At 38.2% G+C, this 27,425-nt stretch overlaps 1 protein-coding gene and 1 non-coding gene across 2 annotated transcripts in view; both read left to right on the forward strand.

Moving 5' to 3' along the window:
- AGBL4 (AGBL carboxypeptidase 4) overlaps window positions 1-27,425 on the forward strand; it is a 1,384,238-nt gene that overhangs the window by 65,736 nt on the left and 1,291,077 nt on the right. The window lies entirely within an intron of this gene.
- On the forward strand, window positions 21,227-21,333 carry LOC129656752 (U6 spliceosomal RNA). Its single transcript, XR_008716531.1, has one exon. It is a non-coding gene; the product is annotated as a U6 spliceosomal RNA (small nuclear RNA).

The following is a 27,425-nucleotide window of genomic DNA, read 5'->3' on the forward strand; positions in this document are numbered from 1 at the left end:
TGTAGGGGTATATTAAGTGCATCAATCAGACATTGTTGATTTCAGACACAGAAATTCTTTGAGAAGGTCTTAAGTTCTGAGACTCAATTTCAATACTGAGCTTTATTTATTTCAGAAAGTTTCCCAAAATTGAGTCTGTGGATTTTTCTGTTTGATTTACAATCTTGGCTTCTAAAACTTCTGATCATATTTTATTTTCTAATAGCGAAGAAGGGCTAATTATTAGAGTAACAAAGAAGCCATATATTTTAAGGCTGTCTGAATTGGGAAAGGATACTTTTAATGAAAATTAACTTGAGTGAGATATTTGCAATGCATATGTTGCTCCATGGATGTATTCATTTTATATCCTTTCTGAGAATCTAAATTCACTGTTTCACAGCACCATTATTATTACTGTTATTATTTTACCTTATGCTCATAGAGAGTGAATGATAGGGAATTGTCTATTTTTAAGAAATATTTTTGACATTCTTATTTCCTTAGCTATCAAAGTAAAGATAAGTAGCTATGATTTTGAAGGATTAATATGAATTATAATTTTATCTGCAACCAAACATTTAAATACCTGTTGACATTTTCTGTGGGAGATTAACATTTAATTTGTAAAAAGAACTAGAAATCTTTGAAATAAAATAAAACACTTCCTAAGTTTATAAAATGAAACAAGAAATATTCAGTGCAAAGACCTTTGAATATAATATTGTAATTGTCATTTTAAAAGTTCTTTGGTTACATTTAAAATGTCAATATTGAATTATCAACTGAAATCACATAAAAGTAGTCAATACTTAAATAAAGAAAACTTAACCATTAAATATATCAGTTGACAGATGAATAGATGCCTCACAAAGAAGCATTTGGCATGCAATTATATTCTTCAACCATCAAACTAGACAATAACGTGATTAAAGTGACATATTATGTTTTATCTGTAAAAGTAAACTTGTGAGCTTAAGATTTTAAATTGTATACAATATGTACAATTAGAGAAAGATTCACCAATTTAAGCTTATACAAACAGTGTGGGAAAGTCACTATATACTCACCAGTACTGCTGAAGCTGAAGCTCCAATACTTTGGCCACCTGATTCAAAGAGCCAACTCTTTGGAAAAGACACTGTTGCTGGAAAAATTGAGGGCAGGAAGAGAAGGGGATGACAGAGGATAAGATGGTTGGATGGCATCACTGACTCAATGGACATGACTTGGAGCAAACTCCGGGAGACAGTGAAGGACAGGGAAGCCTGGCATGCTGCAGTCCATGGGGTAGCAAAGTGTTGGACACGACTGAATGACTTAACAACAAATTGGGAATAATCACTATTGGAACCTTTCCTTATTCTCACAGGCAAAAAATGGCCTCTCATTGTTTTAACTTGGATTTCTTTGATCATTGATAAGGTTCAACTTATGTTATATATTTGTGGACATTTGCTTCTCTGGTTCTGTGTGTTGTCTGTTCATGTCATTTTTCTATTGGAGTTTTAACATTTTTTGAGTGATATATTTGAGCTTTCGATGGTTTAAGAATATCAAGCTTAGTTAACTTTGTGACCAGTATTTTTCTTAAGTTGATATATTTTAATTTTATGCTTTTGACATAAGAGAGTTTACATATTTTTATGTAGTCAAATACGTTGGTTATTCTTTTTATGTCTAATCCTTCCAAATCCTTTCATATCAGAAAAATATCTACTCAAGTTTGCTGCTAGTCATTTTATGGTTTTCTTCTGTATTCTTAAATCTTTAATCCTTATCAAATTTACTTAAGTATATGTTATTAATGGAGATTCTAACTTAAAATTTTCTGAATGGCTGTTTTTATCATTTATCGAATAATCTATGTCTTTACTTTTTTTAATTTTATTGTATTTTTTAACTTTACAATATTGTTTTGGTTTTGCCATATATCAACATGAATCCACCACAGGTATACACTTGTTCCCCATCCCGAACCCTCCTCCCTCCTCCCTCCCCGTACCATCCTTCTGGGTCATCCCAGTGCACTAGCCCCAAGCATCCAGTATCATACATTGAACCTGGACTTGCAACTCGTTTCATATATGATATTATACATGGTGACACTGATGTATAGAACAGTCTTTTGGACTCTGTGGGAGAGGGAGAGGGTGGGATGTCTTTACTTTTTTTATGCTTCCTTTATTATACTTTACTACCCACCCCCAGAATACACATTTGTGATCTGTTGTTTACAAGACTTTGGCATTAGATCCCCTAATTAGAGTAATGTAGAGTTCTTACTAAAGTGCATATTCCTGAGCTCCAAATCTGAGATATTAAATTAGAAACTCTTCAGATGTACTTCGGGTGTATATAGGACATTACTCCCTTTCCAGAAATTTTATACCCCTCTTATTATTTAGCTAACTAGATACATGATATACCTTGCTATTGGCGTATGTCCTGAGTTAATTGTATAGAACAGTCTTATGGGCTCTGTGAGAGAGGGAGAGGGTGGGAAGATTTGGGAGAATGGCATTGAAACATGTAAAATATTATGTATGAAACGAGTGCCAGTCCAGGTTCGATGCACGATACTGGATGCGTGGGGCTGGTGCACTGGGACGACCCAGAGGGATGGAATGGGGAGGGAGGAGGGAGGAGGGTTCAGGATGGGGAACACATGTATACCTGTGGCGGATTCATTTTGATATTTGGCAAAACTAATACAGTTATGTAAAGTCTAAAAATAAAATAAAAAAAAATGCCATTGAGGTTCTAGTAGATACATTAGTTTATGATGCATTGCAACTTTGTAACAGTCTTATCTAGGTACATGATATATCTTGCTATTGGTTAACGTCTTCCTTTTTACCTTTCAGGAAAACTTAAAGGAAATAAATTCGCAAATGGTTTATGATGATAAATGTGTCTTTTCAAGAAACTCTCACCTTAATGCTTCTGTGTGGGGCAGTTTGTGTGACTATACTTAGTATTTACTATTCAATTAATGTCCATTTCAGTTGTTCTTTATCCCAGTGTCTTTCTTCTTAATATGTTTATCATATTCTTACCTCTTTTTAATCCGGTCCCATCACTTCATGGGAAATAGATGGGGAAACAGTGGAAACAGTGTCAGACTTTATTTTTCTGGGCTCCAAAATCACTGCAGATGGTGACTGCAGCCATGAAATCAAAAGACACTTACTCCTTGGAAGGAAAGTTATGACCAACCTAGATAGCATATTCAAAAGCAGAGACATTACTTTGCCAACAAAGGTTCATCTAGTCAAGGCTATGGTTTTTCCTGTGGTCATGTATGGATGTGAGAGTTGGACTGTGAAGAAGGCTGAGCACAGAAGAATTGATGCTTTTGAACTGTGGTGTTGGAGAAGACTCCTGAGAGTCCCTTGGACTGCAAGGAGATCCAACCAGTCCATTGTGAAGGAGATTAGCCCTGGGAGTTCTTTGGAAGGAATGATGCTAAAGCTGAAACTCCAGTACTTTGGCCACCTCATGTGAAGAGTTGACTCATTGGAAAAGACTCTGATGCTGGGAGGGATTGGGGGCAGGAGGAGAAGGGGACAACAGAGGATGGGATGGCTGGATGGCATCACTGACTTGATGGACATGAGTCTGGGTGAACTCTGGGAGTTGGTGATGGACAGGGAGGCCTGGCGTGCTGCGATTCATGGGGTCGCAAAGAGTTGGACACGACTGAGCGACTGATCTAATCTGATCTGATCTGATATCCTGTCTTTGTATGATGATCTTAAGAGCAAAGATTTGTGTCTTACTATTTTCTGAATTCATATTTCAACATCTGGAGCAATGTGTAATAAACCAAGTGTCCAGCAAATATTTGGTGAGTTATTTGGCTTTCCACTACTGATGTGGCCCTCAAAATGAAATAGCCATGAATGAATTAATATTTTTGCTTCTGGAACAATATGATATATCCTCCATTGAAGTTCCCATATATATATATTCAACATTCATTTCACCAAATATTTACTGAATTTGTGTTATGACTCATGCATTATTCTAGGAACAAAATAATACAAATATAAATAACACAATTTCTGTCATTAAGATTTTTATTAAGCATTGAGGTGAGACAGATGTAAGTGAGTAATTGAAATGCAAAATGTTAAAACAGAGCTGAGTAAAAATGCTATGAGAGTATTCCTCAGTATAGTTCAGTCACTCAGTAGTGTCTGACTCTTTGCGACCCTATGGACTACAGCATGCCAGGCCTCCCTGTCCATCGTCAACTCCCAGAGTTTACTCAAACTCATGTCCACTGAGTCGGTGATGCCATCCAATAATCCCATCCTCTGTTGTCCCCTTCTCCTCCTGCTTTCAATCTTTCTGGATATCAGAGTCTTTTCCAATAAGTCCATTCTTCACATCAAGGTGGCCAAAGTATTGGAGTTTCAGTCTCAACATCAGTCCTTCCGATGAATATTCAGGACTGATTTCCTTTAGAATGGACTGGTTGGATCTCCTAGCCATCCATAGGACTTTCAAGAGTTTCCTCCAACACCACAGTTCAAAAGCATCAATTCTTCGGCCCTCAGCTTTCTTCACAATCCAACTCTCACATCCATACATGACTACTGGAAAAACCATAGCTTTGACTAGATGGACCTTTTTTGGCCAAGTTACGTCTCTGCTTTTTAATATGCTCTCTAGGTTGGGCATAACTTTTCTTCCAAGGAGCAAGTGTCTTTCATGGCTACAGTCACCATCTGCAGTGATTTTGGAGCCCAGAAAAATAAAGTCTGACACTGTTTCCACTGTTTCCCCATCTATTTCCCATGAAGTGGTGGGACCGGATGCCATGATTTTAGTTTTCTGAATGTTGAGCCTTAAGCCAACTTTTTCACTCTCCTCTTTCACTTTCATCAAGAGGCTTTTTAGTTCCTCTTCACTTTCTGCCATAAGGGTGATGTCATCTGCATATCTGAAGTTATTGATATTTCTCCCGGCAATCTTGATTCCAGCTTGTGCTACATCCACCCCAGCATTTTTCATGATGTACTCTGCATTTAAGTTAAATAAGCAGGGTGACAATATACAGCCTTGATGTACCCCTTTCCCAATTTGTAACCAGTCTGTTGTTCCTTGTCCAATTCTAACTGTTGCTTCTTGACCTGCATACAGATTTCTCAGGAGACAGGTCAGGTGGTCTGGTATTCACGTCTTTTTAAGAATTTTCCACAGGTTTTTTTTGTGATTCACACAGTCAAAGACTTTGGCTTAGTCAATAAAGAGAAGAAGATGTCTTCCTGGAACTCTTTGCTTTTTTGATGACCCAATGGATTTTGGCAATTTGATCTCTGGGTTCTCTGCCTTTTCTAAATCCAGCTTGAACATCTGAAAGTTCACAGTTCACGTACTGTTGAAGCTTGGCTTGAAGAAGTTTGCACATTACTTTGCTAGCATATGAGATGAGTGCAATTGTGTGGTAGTTTGAGCATTCTTTGCCATTGCCTTTCTTTGGGATTGGAATGAAAACTGACCTTTTCAAGTCCCGTGGCCACTGCTGAGTCTTCAAAATTTGCTGGCATATTGTGTGCAGGACTTTCATAGCATCATCTTTCAGGATTTGAAATAACTCAACTGGAATTCCATCACCTCCACTAACTTTGTTTGTGGTGATACTGCCTAAGGCCCACTTGACTTCACATTCCAAGATGTCTGGCTCTAGGTGCGTGATCACACCATTGTGATTATCTGGGTCGTGAAGATCTTTTTTGTATAGTTCTTCTGTGTATTCTTGCCACCTCTTCTAAACCGAAGGCAAAACACCCCAAGACACATATTAATCAAATTAACAAAGATCAAACACAAAGAATAAATATTAAAAGCAGCAAGGGAAAAACAACAAGTAACACACAAGGGGATTCCCATAAGGATAACAGCTGATCTTTCAATAGAAACTCTTCAGGTCAGGAGGGAATAGCAGGACATACTTAAAGTGATGAAAGAAAATAACCTACAGCCCAGATTACTGTACCCAGCAAGGATCTCATTCAAATATGAAGGAGAAATCAAAAGCTTTACAGACAAGCAAAATGAAAACACAACAACCCCAAACCAGCACCACCAAACCAGCTCTCCAAGAAATGCTAAAGGATCTTCTCTAGACAGGAAACACAACAAGGGTGTATAAACTCGAACCCAAAACAATAAAGTAAATGGAAACGGGATCATACATATCAATAATTACCTTAAACATAAATGGGTTGAATGCCTCAACCAAAAGACAAAGACTGGCTGAATGGATACAAAAACAAGACCCCTATGTATACTGTCTACAAGAGACCCACCTCAAAACAGGGGACACATACAGACTGAAAGTGAAGGGCTGGAAAAAGATATTCCACATAAATAGAGACCAAAGAAAGCAGGAGTAGTAATACTCATATCAGATAAAATAGACTTTAAAACAAAGGCTGTGAAAAGAGACAAAGAAGGACACTACATGATGATCAAAGGGTCAATCCGAGAAGAAGATACAACAATTATAAATATATATGCACCCAACATAGGAGCACCACAATATGTAAGACAAATACTAACAAGTATGAAAGGGGAAATTAACAACAACACAATAATAGTGGGAGACTTTAATACCCCACTCACACCTATGGATAGATCAACTAAACCAAAAAGTAACAAGGAAACACAAACTTTAAACACACACACACACACACACACACACAATAAATAAATGATACAATAGACCAGTTAGACCTAATTGATATCTATAGGACATTTCACCTCAAAACAATGAATTTCACCTTTTTCTCAAGCGCACATGGAACCTTCTCTAGGATAGATCACATCCTGGGCCATAAATCTAGCCTTGGTAAATTAAAAAAAATTGAAATCATTCCAAGCATCTTTTCTGACCACAATGCAGTAAGATTAGATCTCAATTACAGGAGAAAAACTATTAAAAATTCCAACATATGGAGGCTGAACAATACACTGCTGAATAACCAACAAATCACAGAAAAAATAAAAAAAGATCAAAATATGCATAGAAACGAATGAAAATGAAAACACAACAACCCCAAACCTGTGGGACACTGTAAAGGCAGTGCTAATGGGAAGGTTCATAGCAATACAGGCATACCTCAAGAAACAAGAAAAAAGTCAAATAAATAACCTAACTCTACACCTAAAGCAACTAGAAAAGGAAGAAATGAAGAACCCCAGGGTTAGTAGAAGGAAAGAAATCTTAAAAATTAGGGCAGAAATAAATGCAAAAGAAACAAAAGAGACCATAGCAAAAATCAACAAAGCCAAAAGCTGGTTCTTTGAGAGGATAAATAAAATTGACAAACCATTAACCAGACTCATCAAGAAACAAAGGGAGAAAAATCAAATCAATAAAATTAGAAGTGAAAATGGAGAGATCACAACAGACAACACAGAAATACAAAGGATCATAAGAGACTACTATCAGCAATTATATGCCAATAAAATGGACAACTTGGAAGAAATGGACAAATTCTTAGAAAAGTACAACTTTCCAAAACTGAACCAGGAAGAAATAGAAAATCTTAACAGATCCATCACAAGCACAGAAATTCAAACTGTAATCAGAAATCTTCCAGCAAACAAAAGCCCAGGTCCAGACAGCTTCACAGCTGAATTCTACCAAAAATTTAGAGAAGAGCTAACACGTATCCTACTGAAACTCTTTCAGAAAATTGCAGAGGAAGGTAAACTTCCAAACACATTCTATGAGGCCACCATCACCCTAATACCAAAACCTGACAAAGACGCCACAAAAAAAGAAAACTACAGGCCAATATCACTGATGAACATAGATGCAAAAATCCTTAACAAAATTCTAGCAATCAGAATCCAACAACACATTAAAAAGATCATACACCATGACCAAGTGGGCTTTACCCCAGGGATGCAAGGATTCTTCAATATCCGCAAATCAATCAATGTAATACACCACATTAACAAATTGAAAAATAAAAGCCATATGATTATCTCAATAGATACAGAGAAAGCCTTTGACAAAATTCAACATCCATTTATGATAAAAACTCTCCAGAAAGCAGGAATAGAAGGAACATACCTCAACATAATAAAAGCTATATATGACAAACCCACAGCAAACATTATCCTCAATGGTGAAAAACTGAAAGCATTTCCCCTAAAGTCAGGAAAAAGACAAGGGTGCCCACTTTCACCACTACTATTCAACATAGTTTTGGAAGTTTTGGCCACAGCAATCAGAGCAGAAAAAGAAATAAAAGGAATCCAAATTGGGAAAAAAGAAGTAAAACTCTCACTGTTTGCAGATGACATGATCCTCTACATAGAAAACCCTAAAGACTCCACCAGAAAATTACTAGAACTAATCAATGACTATAGTAAAGTTGCAGGATATAATATCAACATACAGAAATCCCTTGCATTCCTATACACTAATAATGAGAAGATAGAAAGAGAAATTAAGGAAACAATTCCATTCACCATTGCAACGAAAAGAATAAAATACTTAGGAATGTATCCACCTAAAGAAACAAAAGACTTATATATAGAAAACTGGTGAAAGACATCAAAGAGGACACTAATAGATGGAGAAATATACCATGTTCATGGATCAGAAAAATCAATATAGTGAAAATGAGTATACTACCCAAAACAATTTATAGGTTCAATGAAATCCCTATCAAGTTACCAACGGTATTTTTCAGAGAACTAGAACAAATAATTTCACAATTTGTATAGAAATACAAAAAAACTTCGAATAGTCAAAGCAATCTTGAGAAAGAAGAATGGAACTGGAGGAATCAACCTACCTGACTTCAGACTCTACTACAAAGCCACAGTCATCAAGACAGTATGGTACTGGCACAAAGACAGAAATATAGATCAATGGAACAAAATAGAAAGCCCAGGGATAAATCCACGCTCCTATGGATACCTTATCTTTGACAAAGGAGGCAAGAATGGAGAAAAGACAATCTCTTTAACAAGTGGTGCTGGGAAAACTGGCCAACCACTTGTAAAAGAATGAAACAAACACTTTCTAACACCATACACAAAAATAAACTCAAAATGGATTAAAGATCTAAACATAAGAACAGAAACTATATAGAGGAGAACATAGGCAAAACACTCTCTGACATAAATCACAGTAGGATCCTCTATGACCCACCTCCCAGAATATTGGAAATAAAAGCAAAAATAAAAATGGGACCAAATTAAAATTAAAAGCTTCTGCACAACAAACAAAACTATAAGCAAGGTGAAAAGACAGCCTTTAGAATGGGAGAAGATAACAGCAAATGAAGCAACTGTCAAAGAACTACTCTCAAAAATATACCAGCAACTCCTGCAGCTCAATTCCAGAAAAATAAACGACCCCCCCAAAAAAATGCGCCAAAGAACTAAACAGACATTTCTCCAAAGAAGACATACAGATGGCTAACAAACACATGAAAGATGCTCAACATCACTCATTATCAGAGAAATGCAAATCAAAACCACTATGAGGTACCATTTCACACCAGTCAGAATGGCTGCGATCCAAAAGTCTACAAGTAATAAATGCTGGAGAGGGTGTGGAGAAAAGGGAACCCTCTTACACTGTTGGTGGGAATGCAAACTAGTACAGCCACTATGGAGAACAGTGTGGAGATTCCTTAAAAAACTGGAAATAGACCTGCCTTATGATCCAGCAATCCCACTGCTGGGCATACACACTGAGGAAACCAGAAGGGAAAGAGACACGTGTACCCCAATGTTCATCGCAGCACTGTTTATAATAGCCAGGACATGGAAGCAACCTAGATGTCCATCAGCAGATGAAATGATAAGAAAGCTGTGGTACATATACACAATGGAGTATTACTCAACCATTAAAAAGAATACATTTGAATCAGTTCTAATGAGGTGGATGAAACTGGAGCCTATTATACAGAGTGAAGTAAGCCAGAAAGAAAAACACCAATACAGTATCCTAACGCATATATATGGAATTTAGAAAGATGGTAACGATAACCCTGTATGCAAGACAGCAAAAGAGACACAGATGTATAGAACAGTCTTTAGGACTCTTTGAGAGAGGGAGAGGGTGGGATGATTTGGGAGAATGGCATTGAAACATGTATGTTATCATATATGAAACAAATTGCCAGTCCAGGTTCGATGCATGATACAGCATGCTTGGGGCTGGTGCACTGGGATGACCCAGAGGAATGGTATGGGGAGGGAGGTGGGCGGGGGGTTCAGGATGGGGAACGTGTGTACACTTGTGGTGGATTCATGGTGATGTATGGCAAAACCAGTACAATATTGTAAAGTAATTAGCCTCCAATTAAAATAAATAAATTTATATTAAAATATATGTATCTTTTGTTTCTGTTAGGTCCATACCATTTGTGTCCTTTATTGAGCCTATCTTTGCATGAAAAATTCCCTTGATATCTCCAATTTTCTTGAAGAGATCTCTAGTCTTTCCCATTCTATTGTTTTCCTCTATTTCTTTGCACTGATCGATCACTGAGGAAAGTTTTCTTATCTCTCCTTGCTATTTTTTGGAACTCTGCATTCAAATGGGTATATCTTTCCTTTTCTCCTTTACCTTTTGGTTCTCTTCTTTTCATAGCTGTTTGTAAGGCCCCCTCAGACAACCATTTTGCCTTTTTGCATTTCTTTTTCTTGGGGATGGTCTTGATCACTGCCTCCTGTACAGTGTCACAAATCTCCGTCCATACTTCTTCAGGCACTCTTAAAGCAGATCTAATCCCTTGAATCTATCTGTCACTTCCTCTGTATAATTGTAAAGGATTTGATTTAGGTCATACCTGAATGGTCTAGTGGTTTTCTCTACTTTCTTCAATTTAAGTCGAATTTTGCAATAAGGAGCTCATGATCTGAGGCACAGTCAGCTCCTGGTCTTGTTTTTGCTGACTGTATAGAGCTTCTCCATCTTTGGCTGATTTTGGTGTTGACCATCTGGTGATGTCCATGTGTAGACTCTTCTCTTGTGTTGTTAGAAGAGAGTGTTTGCTATGACCAGTGCATTCTCTTGGCAAAACTCTGTTAGCCTTTGCCTTCCTCATTCTGTACTCCAAGGCCAAATTTGCCCATTACTCCAGGTATTTCTTCACTTCCTACTTTTGCATTCCCGTCCCCTATAATATTTTTGAGTGTAATTCTAAAAGGTCTTGTAGGTCTTCAGCTTCTTCAGCATTACTGGTAGGGGTATAGACTTGGATTAATGTGATATTGAACTGTTTGCCTTGGAAATGAACAGAGATCATTCTGTGGTTTTTGAGATCCAAGTACTGCATTTCAGACTCTTGTTGACTATGATGGCTACTCCATTTCTTCTAAGGGATTCTTGCCCCCAGTAGTAGATATAACGGTCATTTGAATTAAATTCACCCATTCCAGTCCATTTTAGTTCGCTGATTCCTATAATGTTGATGTTTACTCTTGCCCTCTCCTGTTTGACCACTTCCAATTTGCCTTGATTCATGGACCTAACATTCCAGGTTGCTATGCAATATTATCCTTTACAGCATCAGACTTTACTTCCATCACCAGTCACCTCCACTGCTGGGTGTTGTTTTTGCTTTGGCTTTGTCTCTTCATTCTTTCTGGAGTTAATTCTCCACTGATCTCCAGGAGCATATTGGGCCCCTACTGACACGGGGAGTTCATTTTTCAGTGTCCTACCTTTTTGCCTTTTCATACTGTTCATGGGGTTCTCAAGGCAAGAATACTGAAGTGGTTTGCCATTCCCTTCTCCAGTGAAATTTGTTTTGTCAGGACTCTACACCATGACCCATCCGTCTTTGGTTTTCTCTACATGGCATGGCTCATAGTTTCACTGAGTTAGACAAGGCTGTGGTCCACTTGATAAGATTGTTTAGTTTTTTGTGATTGTGGTTTTCAGTCTGTCTGCCCTCTGCTGAAGAAAGATAAGAGGCTTATGTAATTTCCTGATGGGAGAGACTGACTGAGGGGGAAACTGGGTCTTGTTCTGATGGGCAGGGCCATGCTCAGAAAATCTTTAATCCAATTTCCTGTTGAAAGGTGGGGCTGTGGTTCCCTCCCTGTTATTTGACCTGATGTGAAACTATGGTGGAGGTAATGAAAATAATTTTGACCTTCTTCCAAAGGTCCCATGCACCCATGGCTACATTCAGTGCCTTCAACCCTGCAGTAGGCCGCCACCGACCCACACATCCAACCAGAGACTCCTCGACACTCACGGGCAAGTCTGGGTCAGTCTCTTGTGGGGTCACTGCTCCTTTCTCGTGGGTCCTGGTGCTCACAAGGTTCTGTTTGTGCCTTTCAAAAGTCCATTTCCCAGTCCAGTGTAAGTTTTGGCAGCTCTCTGGTGGGTTAATGGTGACCTCCTTCAAGAGAGCTTATGCTGTACCCAGGTCTACTGCACCAAGAGCCCCTGCCCCAGCAGCAGTTCATTGCTGTCCTATACCTTCTCAGGAGACACTCACAGTTCTGCCTTAGTCTCTGTGGGGTCTCTGGGTCTTGGTGCACACAAGGTATATTTGAGCCCTCTGAGTGTCTCTGACAGTTATGAGGTTTTATTCTAAACACGATTTCGCCCCTCCAGCTGTCTTGCTGGGGCTTCTCCTTTGCCCTTGGAGGTGGGATAGCTTCTCGAAGTCGTCTCAGTGCCACGCAGCCACCGCTCCAGAGCCTACCATCTTGCTGTGGCTTTTCTGCCCTTGGACGTGTATCTCCTTACAGTTGCTCCAGTGGTGACAGCCCCAGCACCACGATTCCTCAATACTGATGGCAATTAATTTATAGTGTTGTATAGCAGAATATTTAGCATTTCCTTAGTTAGATTTAGAATCCTAGCTCTCTTAATACCAACAACTCCGTAACCTTGAATGTTACTGCTGCTGCTGCTGCTAAGTCGCTTCAGTCGTGTCCGACCCTGTGCGACCCCATAGACGGCAGCCCACCAGGCTCCCCCGTCCCTGGGATTCTCCAGGCAAGAACACTGGAGTGGGTTGCCATTGCCTACAGCTCTGAAAATAATATTCTCACCTAAAATGGAGAAAAATCATACTTACCTCACAGATGAGATGTGAGTCTTCAGTGAATTACAATATAAATTTAGATGCCTTGTGAAAAATTTATTTCCTCTTCTTTTGTGGAAAGACCTTAAAATGTTTATAATTCAACTGAAAATAAATCAGTTCCTTTTTAAAAAGTGAAATGTCACTTGGTTTTTGTTTATGGTTATTTTATATTAATTTTTGAAGCTGAAATAACCCTGCAAGTTTAACATGTACAATTAACTTTGTTATCATTAAGGGTAGTAAAAATTAAGGTAAAAAATAGAATGTGTGTAGGGGAAGAAACAAAACAAAACCTTGGGTTCTTGGTCTATTTCTTTTAAGAAATTTGTAATCCAGTATTTGCATTGTCTATGCCTGTCTATTTTGTCCAGTTAATTTCAAATCTCTGAGCAAGGACTGAATTGTGTTTACATTTTATCCATAGTACTGAACATAGTATATGGAACATGTTGTTGTTTAGTCATTAAGTTGTGTCCTCCTCTTTGCCATCCCATGGACTATAGCCTGCTAGTCTCCTCTGTCCATGGTATTTCTCAGGCCAAAATGCTGGAGTCAGTTGCCATTTCCTTCTCCAGCGGATCTTCCTGACCCAAGGATCAAACTCATGTCTCCTGCATTGACAGGTGAATTTTTGACCACTGAGCCACCAGGGAAGTCTCATATGGAACGTCTAGGTCCTTTATAAAATAATGCTGAGTCAGGGAAACTCTCTATGACCCTGGCTCAAGATAAACTGAGATATATAGCCTATAAATAGTAAATACTTAATTGAAACATGTAATATTAATTTTAGAAAGCGAGGAGGTGAGTTTAATAATAGGTAGTAAAAATGTATTTCAGATAAAGATGTGAGAGGAATCTTCCATTCAGGCTCAGGAGAGTAAAGATATGGCCGTATTTCTGTCTGTAGGAGGTAATAGAGTGTTTGAACAGTGGATGGCATCAGGTCTAAGTGTCCTGCTAGCTTCTCCTAGCTCCAAATAGAGTTGTCCTAGTAATACTAGACCATTCAGGTATAACCTAAATCAAATCCCTTATGAGTATACAGTAGAAGTGAGAAATAGATTTAAGGGGCTAGATCTGATAGATACAGTGCCTGATGAACTATGGATGGAGATTCGTGACATTGTACAGAAGACAGGGATCAAGACCATCCCCATGGAAAAGAAATGCAAAAAAGCAAAATGGCTGTCTGGAGAGGCCTTACAAATAGCTGTGAAAAGAAGAGAAGTGAAAAGCAAAGGAGAAAAGGAAATATATAAACATATGAATGTGGAGTTCCAAAGAATAGCAAGGAGAGATAGGAAAGCCTTCCTCAGTGATCAATGCAAAGAAATAGAGGAAAACAACAGAATGGGAAAGACTAGGGATCTCTTCAAGAAAATCAGAGATACCAAGGGAACATTTCATGCAAAGATGGCCTCGATAAAGGACAGAAATGGTATGACCCTAACAGAAGCAGAAGATATTAAGAAGAGGTGGCAAGAATACACAGAAGAACTGTACAAAAAATGTCTTCATGACCAAGGTAATCACGATGGTGTGATCACTAACCTAGAGCCAGACATCCTGGAATGTGAAGTCAAGTGGGCCTTAGAAAGCATCACTATGAACAAAGCTAGTGGAGGTGATGGAATTCCAGTTGAGCTATTCCAAATCCTGAAAGATGATGCTGTGAAAGTGCTGCACTCACTATGCCAGCAAATTTGGAAAACTCATCAGTGGCAACAGGACTGGAAAAGGGCAGTTTTCATTCCAATCCCAAAGAAAGGCAATGACAAAGAATGCTCAAACTACTGCACAAATGCACTCATCTCACACACTAGTAAAGTAATGCTCAAGATTCTCCAAGCCAGGCTTCAGCAATACATGAACCGTGAACTTCTAGATGTTCAAGCTGGTTTTAGAAAAGGCAGAGGAACCAGAGATCAAATTGCCAACATCCACTGGATCATGGAAAAAGCAAGAGAGTTCCAGAAAAACATCTATTTCTGCTTTATTGACTATTCCAAAGCCTTTGACTGTGTGGATCACAATAAACTATGGAAAATTCTGAAAGAGATGGGAACACCTGACCTGCCTCTTGAGAAACCTATATGCAGGTCAGAAAGCAACAGTTAGAACTGGACATGGAACAACAGACTGGTACGTCAAGGCTGTATATTGTCACCCTTCTTATTTAACTTCTATGCAGAGTACATGATGAGAAACGCTGGGCTGGAAGAAACACAAGCTGGACTCAAGATTGCCGGGAGAAATATCAATAACCTCAGATATGCAGATGACACCACCCTTATGGCAGAAAGTGAAGAGGAACTCAAAAGCCTCTTGATGAAAGTGAAAGAGGAGAGTGAAAAAGCTGGCTTAAAGCTCAACATTCAGAAAACAAAGATCATGGCCTCTGGTCCCATCACTTCATGGGAATAGATGGGGAAACAATGGGAACAGAGTTGGACTTTATTTTTTTGGGCTCCAAAATCACTGCAGATGGTGATTGCAGCCGTGAAATAAAAAGATGCTTACTCCTTGGAAGGAAAGTTATGACCAATCTAGATAGCATATTTAAGAGCAGAGACAGTACTTTGCCAACAAAGGCCCGTCTAGTCAAGGCTATGGTTTTTCCAGTAGTCATGTATGGATATGAAAGTGGGACTGTGAAGAAAGCTGAGCACCAAAGAATTGATGCTTTTGAACTGTGGTGTTGGAGAAGACTCTTGAGAGTCCCTTGGACTGCAAGGAGATCCAACCAGTCCATTCTAAAGAGAACAGTCCTGGGTGTTCATTGGAAGGACTGATGCTCAATCTGAAACTCGAATACTTTGGCCACCTCATGTGAAGAGTTGACTCATTGGAAAAGACTCTGATGCTGGGAGGGATTGGGGGCAGGAGGAGAAGGGGAGATAGAGGATGAGATGGCTGGATGGCATCACCGACTTGATAGACATGAGTTTGAGTGAACTCTGGGAGTTGGTGATGGACAGGGAGGCCTGGCATGCTGCGAGTCATGGGGTTGCAAAGTGTTGGACACAATTGAGTGACCTAACTGAACTGAACTGAGTGATATTAATATTAAACATGTCCAACCCTATTTATTGGGGAGACCTTATGTAGGCACTCCTGGTATGCATGATAAAGGATTGATAAAACTAAATATATTTGGTAAGGTTTCAGTAATGTTTCCCCAAATAACCAAGATATTCTTGATTTTCACAGCTACACAGTTGGTTGATTAGAATATCATAAGGCAAAACTAAGAATTCATTTCTACTAATCAGTTTCAATTTTCATGCTATAGGAGAAATTATGCACAATAATTTTTAAAGAACTGGGAAAAGATTAACAGTATTTTCTATTTAGTGGCGATGATGCTTGTATTCAACTTGCAGAGGGCCTGTGTTCTGAAGGAGCAAAAACTTTTCCAAATACTATCACACTCTCTTGCTTCCCTTTTATTTTTCAGCTCATTCCAGTCTATTTTCCACTCTCACTACTCCACTGAAACTGTTCTTATCAAATCATCGGTGACTACTATGTGGCTAAATTTACACTTCTGCCTTCACAGTAATTGATCTCAATAGCTTTCAACATCATTGACTCCTGTTTCCTATTGAGTCAGACTTCTTCCTTGGACTCTGCAATAACTCATTCTTCTGGTTTCTCCTGAATCACACAGGACTGCTCCTTCTCAGTTTCTTTTGTTGGATGCTTTTGCTACTATTCAGCCCTTAAGTGTTCAGAGTTCCTCAGATCATGGTTTTGGGCACTTTTTTTCTCTCTTTTTTGTTTCCTTCTATTTATAAATCCTGAATTTGAATTTCCTGGACCTCCTCTCTTAAACTAACTACATGTTCAATTATCTGATTGACATATTCACTTGGATTCTCACAGACATCTCAAAAATAATGAGATCTAAAATAGAATTCTAGATTTTCTCACTGGAACCCATATCTACAACTTCATCTTTCCTCTGTTCACATAGTTTTGCAAGCCAGAAATATTAAAGTTAACTAGTCTTCTCTTTCACTCACTGATGATATTTTATCCATCTGTAATTTCCATTCATTTTACCTACAGAGCATTTCAGCATTCTGAATGCTTCTCTCCAGTTGTATTATCATCATCCTAGTACAGGAAGTATCATCTGTCTTGGACCATTCCAGCATACTCAGTGTTTAAGAAAGCAAATGAGCAAAATTGGTGTGCCTAAGGACTGACTATGGAGGAGCATAGTCAGAGAAGCTGGAAAGCCATTTAGTGTTAAATAAGATGCCTTCACGGAGAAGGCAATGGCACCCCACTCCAGTACTCTTACCTGGAAAATCCCATGGACGGAGGAGCCTGGTAGGCTGCAGTTCATGGGGTCGCAAAAAGTCGGACACGACTGCGCAACTTCACTTTCACTTTTCACTTTCATGCATTGGAGAAGGAAATGGCAACCCACTCCAGTGTTCTTGCCTGGAGAATCCCAGGGATGGGGGAGCCTGGTGGGCTGCCGTCTATGGGGTCGCACAGAGTCGGACATGACTGAAGCGACTTAGCAGCAGCAGCAGCAAGATGCCTTCAATGCTATGGTAATCTGTTTAGACTTAATGTTGTAGTTGATGTATATTGCTCTTGCTGCTTAGTTGCTTCAGTCATGTCCCACTCTGTGCAATGCTATGGACTACAACCCACCAGGCTCCCTTATCCATGCAGTTCTCTAGACAAGAGTACTGGAGTGGTTTGCCATGCCCTCCTCCAGGGGATCTTCCCGATCCAGGGATTGAACCCAAGTCTCCTGCATTACAGGCAGATTCTTTACCACTGAGCCACCAGGGAACTGAACCATGGTCTCCTGCATTGCAGGTGGATTCTTTACCATCTGAGCTATCAAGGAAGACCCACTTGATGAGTATTACCTAAAGATGTTAAAGCTAGGAATTTTGAGTGCCAGCTATATGTCAGATAGTATTCTAGGCTCTGAGAATATAGCTGTCACCCAAACTGATAAAGTTCCTGCTCTTATAGACCTGATATTCTTGTGGACAGGAGATTGTCTATGTTTTGTATTGTATTGTATAATACAGCATATGTATATATATATATATATATATATATATATATATATATATGATGTAATATGGTATGTATTTGAGTCTATAAATATACATTATAATATGTAGTTGAATATTCTATAAATATATCAGATCAGATCAGATCAGATCAGTCAGTCGTGTCCGACTCTTTGCGACCCCATGAATCACAGCACGCCAGGCCTCCCTGTCCATCACCAACTCCCGGAGTTCACTCAGACTCACGTCCATCGAGTCAGTGATGCCATCCAGCCTCTCATCCTCTGTCGTCCCCTTCTCCTCTTGCCCCCAATCCCTCCCAGCATCAGAGTCTTTTCCAATGAGTCAACTCGTGACATGAGGTGGCCAAAGTACTGGAGTTTCAGCTTTAGCATCATTCCTTCCAAAGAAATCCCAGGGCTGATCTCCTTCAGAATGGACTGGTTGGATCTCCTTGCAGTCCAAGGGACTCTCAAGAGTCTTCTCCAACACCACAGTTCAAAAGCATCAATTCTTCGGCGCTCAGCCTTCTTCACAGTCCAACTCTCACATCCATACATGACCACTGGAAAAACCATAGCCTTGACTAGACGAACCTTTGTTGGCAAAGTAATGTCTCTGCTTTTGAATATGCTATCTAGGTTGGTCATAACTTTCCTTCCAAGGAGTAAGCGTCTTTTAATTTCATGACAGTCACCATCTGCAGTGATTTTGGAGCCCAAAAAAATAAAGTCTGACACTGTTTCCACTGTTTTCCCATCTATTTCCCATGAAGTGATGGGACCGGATGTCATGATCTTTGTTTTCTGAATGTTGAGCTTTAAGTCAACTTTTTCACTCTCCACTTTCATCAAGAGGCTTTTGAGTTCCTCTTCACTTTCTGCCATAAGGGTGGTGTCATCTGCATATCTGAGGTTATTGATATTTCTCCTGGCAATCTTGATTCCAGCTTGTGTTTCTTCCAGTCCAGCAGTTCTCATGATGTACTCTGCATAGAAGTTAAATAAGCAGGGTGACAATATACAGCCTTGATGTACTCCTTTTCCTATTTGGAACCAGTCTGTTGTTCCATGTCCAGTTCTAACTGTTGCTTCCTGACCTGCATACAAATTTCTCAAGAGGCAGATCAAGTGGTCTGGTATTCCCATCTCTTGAAGAATTTTCCACAGTTTATTGTGATCCACACAGTCAAAGGCTTTGGCATAGTCAATAAAGCAGAATTCTACTTGTTTTCTGGAACTCTCTTGCTTTTTCCATGATCCAACGGATATTATATAAAATTATTTATATATTAAAATTATATATCACCTGAATTGCAGGTGATAATGGGTGCTCTAAATAAAAATAAGGAGATAGAAAGTTATGGATTTCCATTATTTGGCCAAATGGTGTTCATTAATGCAACAAATAATGATTGAGCACCCTCACTTCTTGAATGCTTTTACATATGCTTTGATAATTTCTCCATGGTATATCAATGTGAAATAAATATTATTATTATCATTAAGCAATCCAGTAAGATTAAGTTATTTGTCCAATTTAAGCAGGCTAGTCAGTACCTTATTTACAGCATAAGTCTGTTCTATGTCTATACCTATTGAATTTGTCCCATGTTCTTCCTCCCTTCCTACTAGGAGTATTGGCATTCAAGCAGTATGGAGGTTTCACATTTGTGGTTGGTGGAGAAGGAAATGGCAACTCACTCCAGTACTCTTGCCTGGAAAATTCCATGGACTGAGGAGCCTGGTAGACTACAGTCCATGGGGTCGCAAAGAGTCAGACGTGACTGAGTGACTTCACTTTCACTCTCATGCCTATAACCTATTGAATTTGTCCCATGTTCCTCTTCCCTTCCTACTGGGAATATTGGCATTCAAGCAGTATGGAGGTTTCACATTTGTGGTTGGTAAGGCTTGTATCTTGGAGACCAATGATGGCAGCATTTTAACAGTTCAGATGATATATAAACACCTAGGGTAAGAAAGGGGAGAATCAATTTATGTACCAAACAAACACATAAAGGCCAAATATACTGCTTGCCAATAGAGCTGTGTAAAGCATCTCATTTTCTTTTTTCTTTCAGTGATTTCTATGTATTTTTTAAAAGTGATTTATAACAATTAGGAGACCATAATTATTCTGTTTCTTTTTATCCCTACAAACTACCATTTGGCTGTTCTTCAAAGTTTAAGTGCTTATTGTATATGATCTATTTTGCTCTTGGCTTAAATACATACATTTTAATTTCTATAGTTACCATCAGTTACAGACTGTCATTCTTGTGTAGTTGCTACCTTTTACTATACTTACTATCTATCAACTGAAGTTAATTGATTTTTTTTCAGTTGTAATTCGGAGAAGGCAATTGCAACCTACTCCAGTACTCTTGCCTGGAAAATCCCATGGATGGAGGAGCCTGGTAGGCTGCATTCCATGGGGTCGTGAAGAGTTGGACATGACTGAGTGAAAGTGCTTCACTTTCGCTTTTCACTTTCATGCATTGGAGAAGGAAATGGCAACCCACCCCAGTGTTCTTGCCTGGAGAATCCCAGGGACAGGAGAGCCTGGTGGGCTGCTGTCTATGGGATAGCACAGAGTCGGACACGACTGACGCAACTTAGCAGCAGCAGCAGTAGCAGCAGTTGTAATTATAAATGAGCAGGTTTTTTTTCCTAGCATAAATGTATGAGTGCTATTGCTAATGTATAAACATGGCTCCACCGAAGCCATTCCTTCTGCTGAATGAATTCTCTCCAGCTATGCTCTTGCTATTTATAAAAAAGAAGAAAAATGATGAAAATTACTCAGGAAAATATATCCATGAAGCTACAGGGCATGCAAATTGTATTATGATTGTTTGTAGTGATTTCATAAGAATAAAACTTACTTGAAGCCATTGGTGTTGTAGGTTTTTACACGTGCCATTTATTTAACACTTATTGAGTACATTCTATGTTTTGTGCACAGTGCTATGCAAGGGGTATACAGCAGTAAAGAAAAACGAGCTAAAATCTGGTGAGAAAAAGTCAATGAGAAGTTAGCAAGTGTATATAATGGCATGTTGTGGAAGTAAAGGGTATTCAGTGATAGAAATTTAATACAGTGCTCGCTTCGGCAGCACATATACTAAAATTGGAACAATACAGAGAAGATTAGCATGGCCCCTGCGCAAGGATGACACGCAAATTCGTGAAGCATTCCATATTTTTAATGTAATATTGTAAAGTAGTTAGCCTCTAATTAAAATAAATAAATTAAAAAAAAATAAAACATAGTAGCACTTTACATACACAGCATTTCCTGAGAGGTGTTCTTGTCAATCTGACCTAGATTATGTGAATTAATAAACCAGAAATAAACTCATTTTTCACACTGAAAAAAAAAAGAAATTTAATACAAAGTTTTAGGGTAATTAGAAAAAGCGTTTGTGATGAGATAAACCTTAAACTGGCATCTGAAAGGTAAAGAGGCATCCATGAAAAGGCAGGGAAGGAGAAGCATGGAAGAAAGTTTAGATGCAGGAAACAGTTCTCGTAACTAAAAAAATGAGAAGTGAGTAGGCGAAGGAGTGGCTAAAGATGAAACTGAAAAAATAGACAGATTAACTAGATTGTGTGGTAGCTCATTGGCTATAGTAGTAAAGGCTTTGCATTTCATTTGTTGTGAATTGGGAAACAGTTGAAGAGGTTTAGGAAAGAGATTGATTTGGAGGTAATAGCAAATAACATTTGGAAATCTTAGTTGAGATTGTAGTGAACTGTTAAAATTAAAATATATAAAGTAGTATAAAAATTGTCCTTAATTTCACAGTATGCATTAACATGTATATGTATAAGCATTTATTTACTGTTCTATTTTGTTTTTTTTTTCTACTTGTTTCTTTGCTATATTTCTATCTATCTACCTACCTATTGTGGTTGCTCTAGAGCTAACAATGTGTATCCCTAACTTTTCAAAGTCTGTTTAGAGTCTATATTTTCACTTCACGCTTTCTATTTCATACTTGTTGCTTCTCCCTTCACATTCAATGCTTCATTCTTCATACTTCACACTTGGAACATTGTAAATCGTGTAATGGTCTAATTCCATTTACTGGTATTGTCCTCATCTTTGGGGTATTTTTTATCTTTTTTTAAAATACATCATAAACCTTTCTTTATATTGTTAATATTTTGGCTTCGGTGAGTTGACCTTTAAGTGTATTAAATTATAAATTCAAAAACATAGTTAAAAAGCCCACAACTTCTACTTTTCCTCATTCTTTTCTGTAGAACCAAGTTTCCAGCTAACTTTTCTTCATATAGCTTGCAGTTTCTATCAACCTTTTATAGATTCTTATAGTGCAGGTCTGATTTTTCTTGTACTAAATCTTCTCAGCTTTTGTTTTATGAAATTGTATTTACTTCACCCTTGCTCTTGAAGAATATTTTCATGTGACATAGAATTCTTAGTTCACATGATTATTTTTGTGTGTATTTTAACACTAATGATATTACTTCATTGTCTTATAATACCCATTGTTTCTCCTGAGAATTCAACTATTTTTCATATAATTGGTGTCCTGTATGCAGTTCTTCCCTCTTTGTGCCTTTAAGACTTTTTATCTTTTGTTTTACACAATTTGACAATAATATATCTGTGTTATACTCTTTTTTTTTTGCATGTCTGTATATTGTACTTGGGGTTTACTGAGCTTTTTAGATATGTAAATTGTTTTTTGTTAGATTTGGAAAAACTTAAGGATTATTTCTTAAAATTTATTTTGCCACATTTTTATTCACTTTTCTTTCTGAAACTCTTATTACATGTTCATTATTTTCCCATGGATCCCTGAAGGTATGTAAATTTTTTTCAACTTTATCTCTGTTTTTCAGATGAAGTATTTTAATGATGTCTCTTTATCCTGACATTTTCAATTGAATGCTTAAAGCCCAGTCAGTGGATTTTTTATTTACAGCATTATAAGGTTTTATTCCACAATTTCTAGTTGGTTGTTTTTATAATTCCAGTTTTCTGTATAAGATTTTATCTTTTTTTTTCCTGAAAACTATATCTTTTTAAAATTCTTAAAGATTTTCCTTTAGTTATTTGAATATATTTATAATATTTTCTTTGTTTTCTAAAGACAAAATCTGAGCCATCTCAGTGTTGGCCTCTATTGACTGCATTTTTTTTTTATCTTTTCATAATTCTCTCTATATCTAGTAATGTGTTGTAAACTGGATATTGTGAATGATATATTGTAAAAACTCTTAGTTCTTTTCTCATACTCTCAGGAGATGAATTTTGATGCTAGTATAAGTTCAAATACTGGTGAATTACTTTGAACTTACATAAACTTAGTTATATTCTTTATAAGGGCAGATTTTTGGAAAGTCTAAGCTGCTTCCCGTATGTGTGTGATACATTGCTTCAGTCATGTCTGTCTCTTTGCAACCCTATACACTATAGCCCGCCAGTCTCTTCTGTCCATAGGATTCTCCAGGCAAGAATACTGGGGTGGGTTGCCACGCCCTCCTCCAGGGGATCTTCCCCACCCAGGGATCAAACCCGTGTCTCTTATGTCACCTGAATTGGCAGGCGTGTTCTTTACTACTAGAGCCACCTGGGAAGCCCCACTAAATTGAGACTTGTGAAAGAAAGAGTTAACTCAGCAAGCAGGAGTTTCTTACACCTCATACATTACCATGAAGGACTTTCTTTTGTGACTAGGAACCTACCTCCTAGAATACTTTTGAAATGATCTAATAATGTTTTGCATGCTTGATGCCAGTTCAGTTCAGTCTCTCAGTTGTGTCCAACTCTTTGTGACCCCATGGCCTGCAGTACGCCAGGCTTCCCTGTCTATCACCAACTCATGAAGCATATTCAAACTCATGGCCATTGAATCGGTGATGCCATCCAAGCATCTCATCCTCTGTCGTCCCCTTCTCCTCCCACGTTCAATCATTCCCAGCATCAGGATTTTTTCAGAGGAGTCAGTTCTTTGCATCAGGTGGCCAAAGTATTAGAGTTTCACTACATAGAACACTATATTACAGAACACTATATTAGCTTGTCTAGATAGTTTATGTAAAAGATGTAATTTATGGAGCCTTGTTGATCGATTACTCTAAAAAACTCAGTGTTCCTAGGCTTGGTGGAACTTCCCTGGTAGACAATACTTCTCATGTGTTATCATAATTCATTGGTGGAGGAATTGAGTGTGTCCTGTGTGGGGGAGTGCTGTTAGAAGTGTGTGCTTGGTTTCCTCAAGACTTCACCCCGTGTGCATTTTCCCTTTGCTAATTTTCTTGATTCTTTTCAGTGTAATAAACTTTAATTGTGAGATAAAACTGAGGATATGACTGAAAATCCTTTTTTGAGACCTAAGGAAGATAAAAGAATATAATACTAAAATAAATATAATACTAAAATAAATGCTAAACTTTAATTGTGAGTATAACTTCGTTTGAATTCTCTGCGTTTTTCTAGTGAACGCCCAAAACTGGGCATAGTCTTGGGAACTTCAAACTGTGTGTATCCTTAAGATCTTATCTGGGATTGGTTTTAGTCTTCGTTGAGTCTAAGTTAGGTTACTTTACCACTTGATACTCATCAGTTGGGGGCTTCCCTGATGGCTCAGCAGTAAAGAATCCACCTGACAAGCAGGAGACATGAGTTCCATCCCCAGGTCAGGAAGATCCCCTGGAGAAGGAAATAGCAACTCACTGCAGTATTCTTGCCTGGGAAATCCCATGGACAGAGGAGCCTGGTGGGCTACAGTCCAGGGATTGCAAAGAGTCAGACATGACTTAGCAACTAAACAACAACAGCAGCTTACCAGTTTATTTTTTCTCAGTTGGATTCCATCAGTGTTAATGAAATGTTCAAAAGGTATCTATACTCAGGCTGGGCTGGACCTCTTTATCTCCTCTCCTCCGCTACTAAAGTGTCAGTGAAATGTTATTTAGCAGGGAAGATAGTGTAGAAATAAGACTACCTTTGAGAAGGCTTCAGGTGAAAACATGAAGGAAAGGGAGAAAACTTTTATAGGAAACTGGTGGAAAGAAAATTCATGTTATTCAGTACCAGAACATTTATAACAGTGTCGCTACAGTTATGTGGAAGGTAGAAAATGCACTAAATGAACTGAGTGATGTGGCTAAGGAGATTTCTAGGTATAAACTTAAAGGTACTTCCTGGATTTTTGTGTTTCTTATAGTAAAATTTGAGGAGAGACCAACTAAAGGAAAGACTGTAAAACATGAAAGAACCAGGACTTGATGGTTTAAAAAATTCTCAGGCTTTCTGGATGGCAAATGATTCTAAAATTAATCCTTCCTGGTAAAGATGAAATACAGGGTACTCTCAGAAAAACTTGGTCTAGAGATAAAACTGAGGATATGACTGAAAATCCTTTTTTGAGACCTAAGGAAGATAAAAGAATATAATACTAAGTTAGACAAAAGGCTCTCTACAGGTTTTAAACATGTGCTTCACCAGTTCTCTCAATGAAAGAATAGGTCATATAAGAAGGTCAGTGATATTGTCACTCAGTAGAAATCCAAGGTAGGAAAGGGTTTATCTGAGAGACCAATAAATGCTGTGAAATAATAAATATTTGTTGTTTTAAGTTGCTAAGTTCAAAATTAATTTATAATGGAGCTATGGATAGCTCATACCCATAGGATATAATATTAAATTAAAAGAGGCTGTGGCACTGTATACATATTTTAATCTCAACCATGTAAAATATGAATATTTATGGAAAAATATATGAAGAGGATAACCCCTGATATGAGCAAAGATTTTCTCTGCACAGTGGAATTTGGGGTTTTTGTTTTATTTGTTCATGCATTTATTTATATATTGTTGGGTTTGGTCCCTGGGTTGGGAAGCTACCCTGGAGTAGGGAAAGGCTACCCACTCCAGTATTCTGGCCTGGAGAACTCCATGGATTATATAGACCATGGGGTCACAAACAGTTGGACACAACTGAACGCCTTTCACATACTTGAAACCAGAAAAATGTTTACCTGTGTTTTCTGGGATATTTTGGAAGAACATCAGTGGGATGGATAAAAGCTGTATGTAATATTTTGTCCTCACATTTGATAATGTCTTTGAGACTAACAAACTGTCATATGAAAGGAAGTTTCCTCTTTATTTCTTACACATTTTCCCATAACTTTTGTTGGTCTAGCCTGAGAAAATATGTTTTTTTTTTTTTCCTGGCATTTTCTATGTACTCTGGAGTTATGCTTATTTATTTCAGTAATTTTGAGAGGTACTCTATGACAGTACTGACTTTTGTAAAATTTCCTTCTAGTTTGTTGTCTTGGCATTCTTCCTAATGGAAAGTTACAGAGGGGGCAGAATCTTGAGCAGGTGGTATGTGAAACTAAAAAAACCTGCAAGTAGTTTTCAAATGTTGTTAGTTGAGATTCTATTTGGGTTATAGAATTTGTGATGTGCAGATTCTTTACCAACTGAGCCATCAAGGAAGCCTGCAATAGGGGTATACCTGTGGCGGATTCATTTCGATGTTTGGCAAAACTAATACAATATTGTAAAGTTTAAAAAAAAAAAAAGAAAGAAATCCACTGTATATAATCTCAGAATACACTGGTGTCATTGCTATCCTGAATTAGGATATTAATAACAAATTTTTGAATTAGTGGTGTTCAGCAAAGTTTGAATATAATAACAATATTATAAATGCTTTGTGTTCCTGCATTGCAGGTGGACTCTTTACCACTGAGCCACTGGGGAAGCCCATAAAGCCATGGCTGTTGTTGTTGTTCAGTCACCCAGTTGTGTCTAACTCTTTGTGACCCCATGTGCTGCAGTACGCCAGGCCTCCCTGTCCCTCACCATCTCCTGAAGTTTGCCCAAGTTCATGTCCATTGCATCGGTGATGCCATCCAATCATCTCATCCTTTTACTTCCTCTTCTCCTGCCGCCCTCAATCTTTCTCAGCATCAGGGACTTTTCCAACGAGTTGGCCGTTTACATCAGGTGACCAAAGTACTGGAGCTTCAGCTTCAGCATCAGTCCTTCCAGTGAGTATTCAGGGCTGATTTCCCTTAAGATTAACTGATTTGATCTCCTTGTCCAATCAGGAGTCTTCTCAAGCACTGCAGTTCAAAGTAATCAATTCTTTGTTGTTATGCTTTCTTTATGGTCCAGCTCTCACAACCACACATGACCACTGGGAAGACCATGGCCTTGACTATACAGACCTTAGTCAGCAAAGTAATGTTTCTGCTTTTCAACACACTGTCTAGGTTTGTCATAGCTTTCTTGCCAAGGAGCAACT

The sequence above is a fragment of the Bubalus kerabau genome, chromosome 6 (genome assembly GCF_029407905.1).
Source record: "Bubalus kerabau isolate K-KA32 ecotype Philippines breed swamp buffalo chromosome 6, PCC_UOA_SB_1v2, whole genome shotgun sequence".
Lineage (NCBI taxonomy): Eukaryota > Metazoa > Chordata > Mammalia > Artiodactyla > Bovidae > Bubalus > Bubalus kerabau.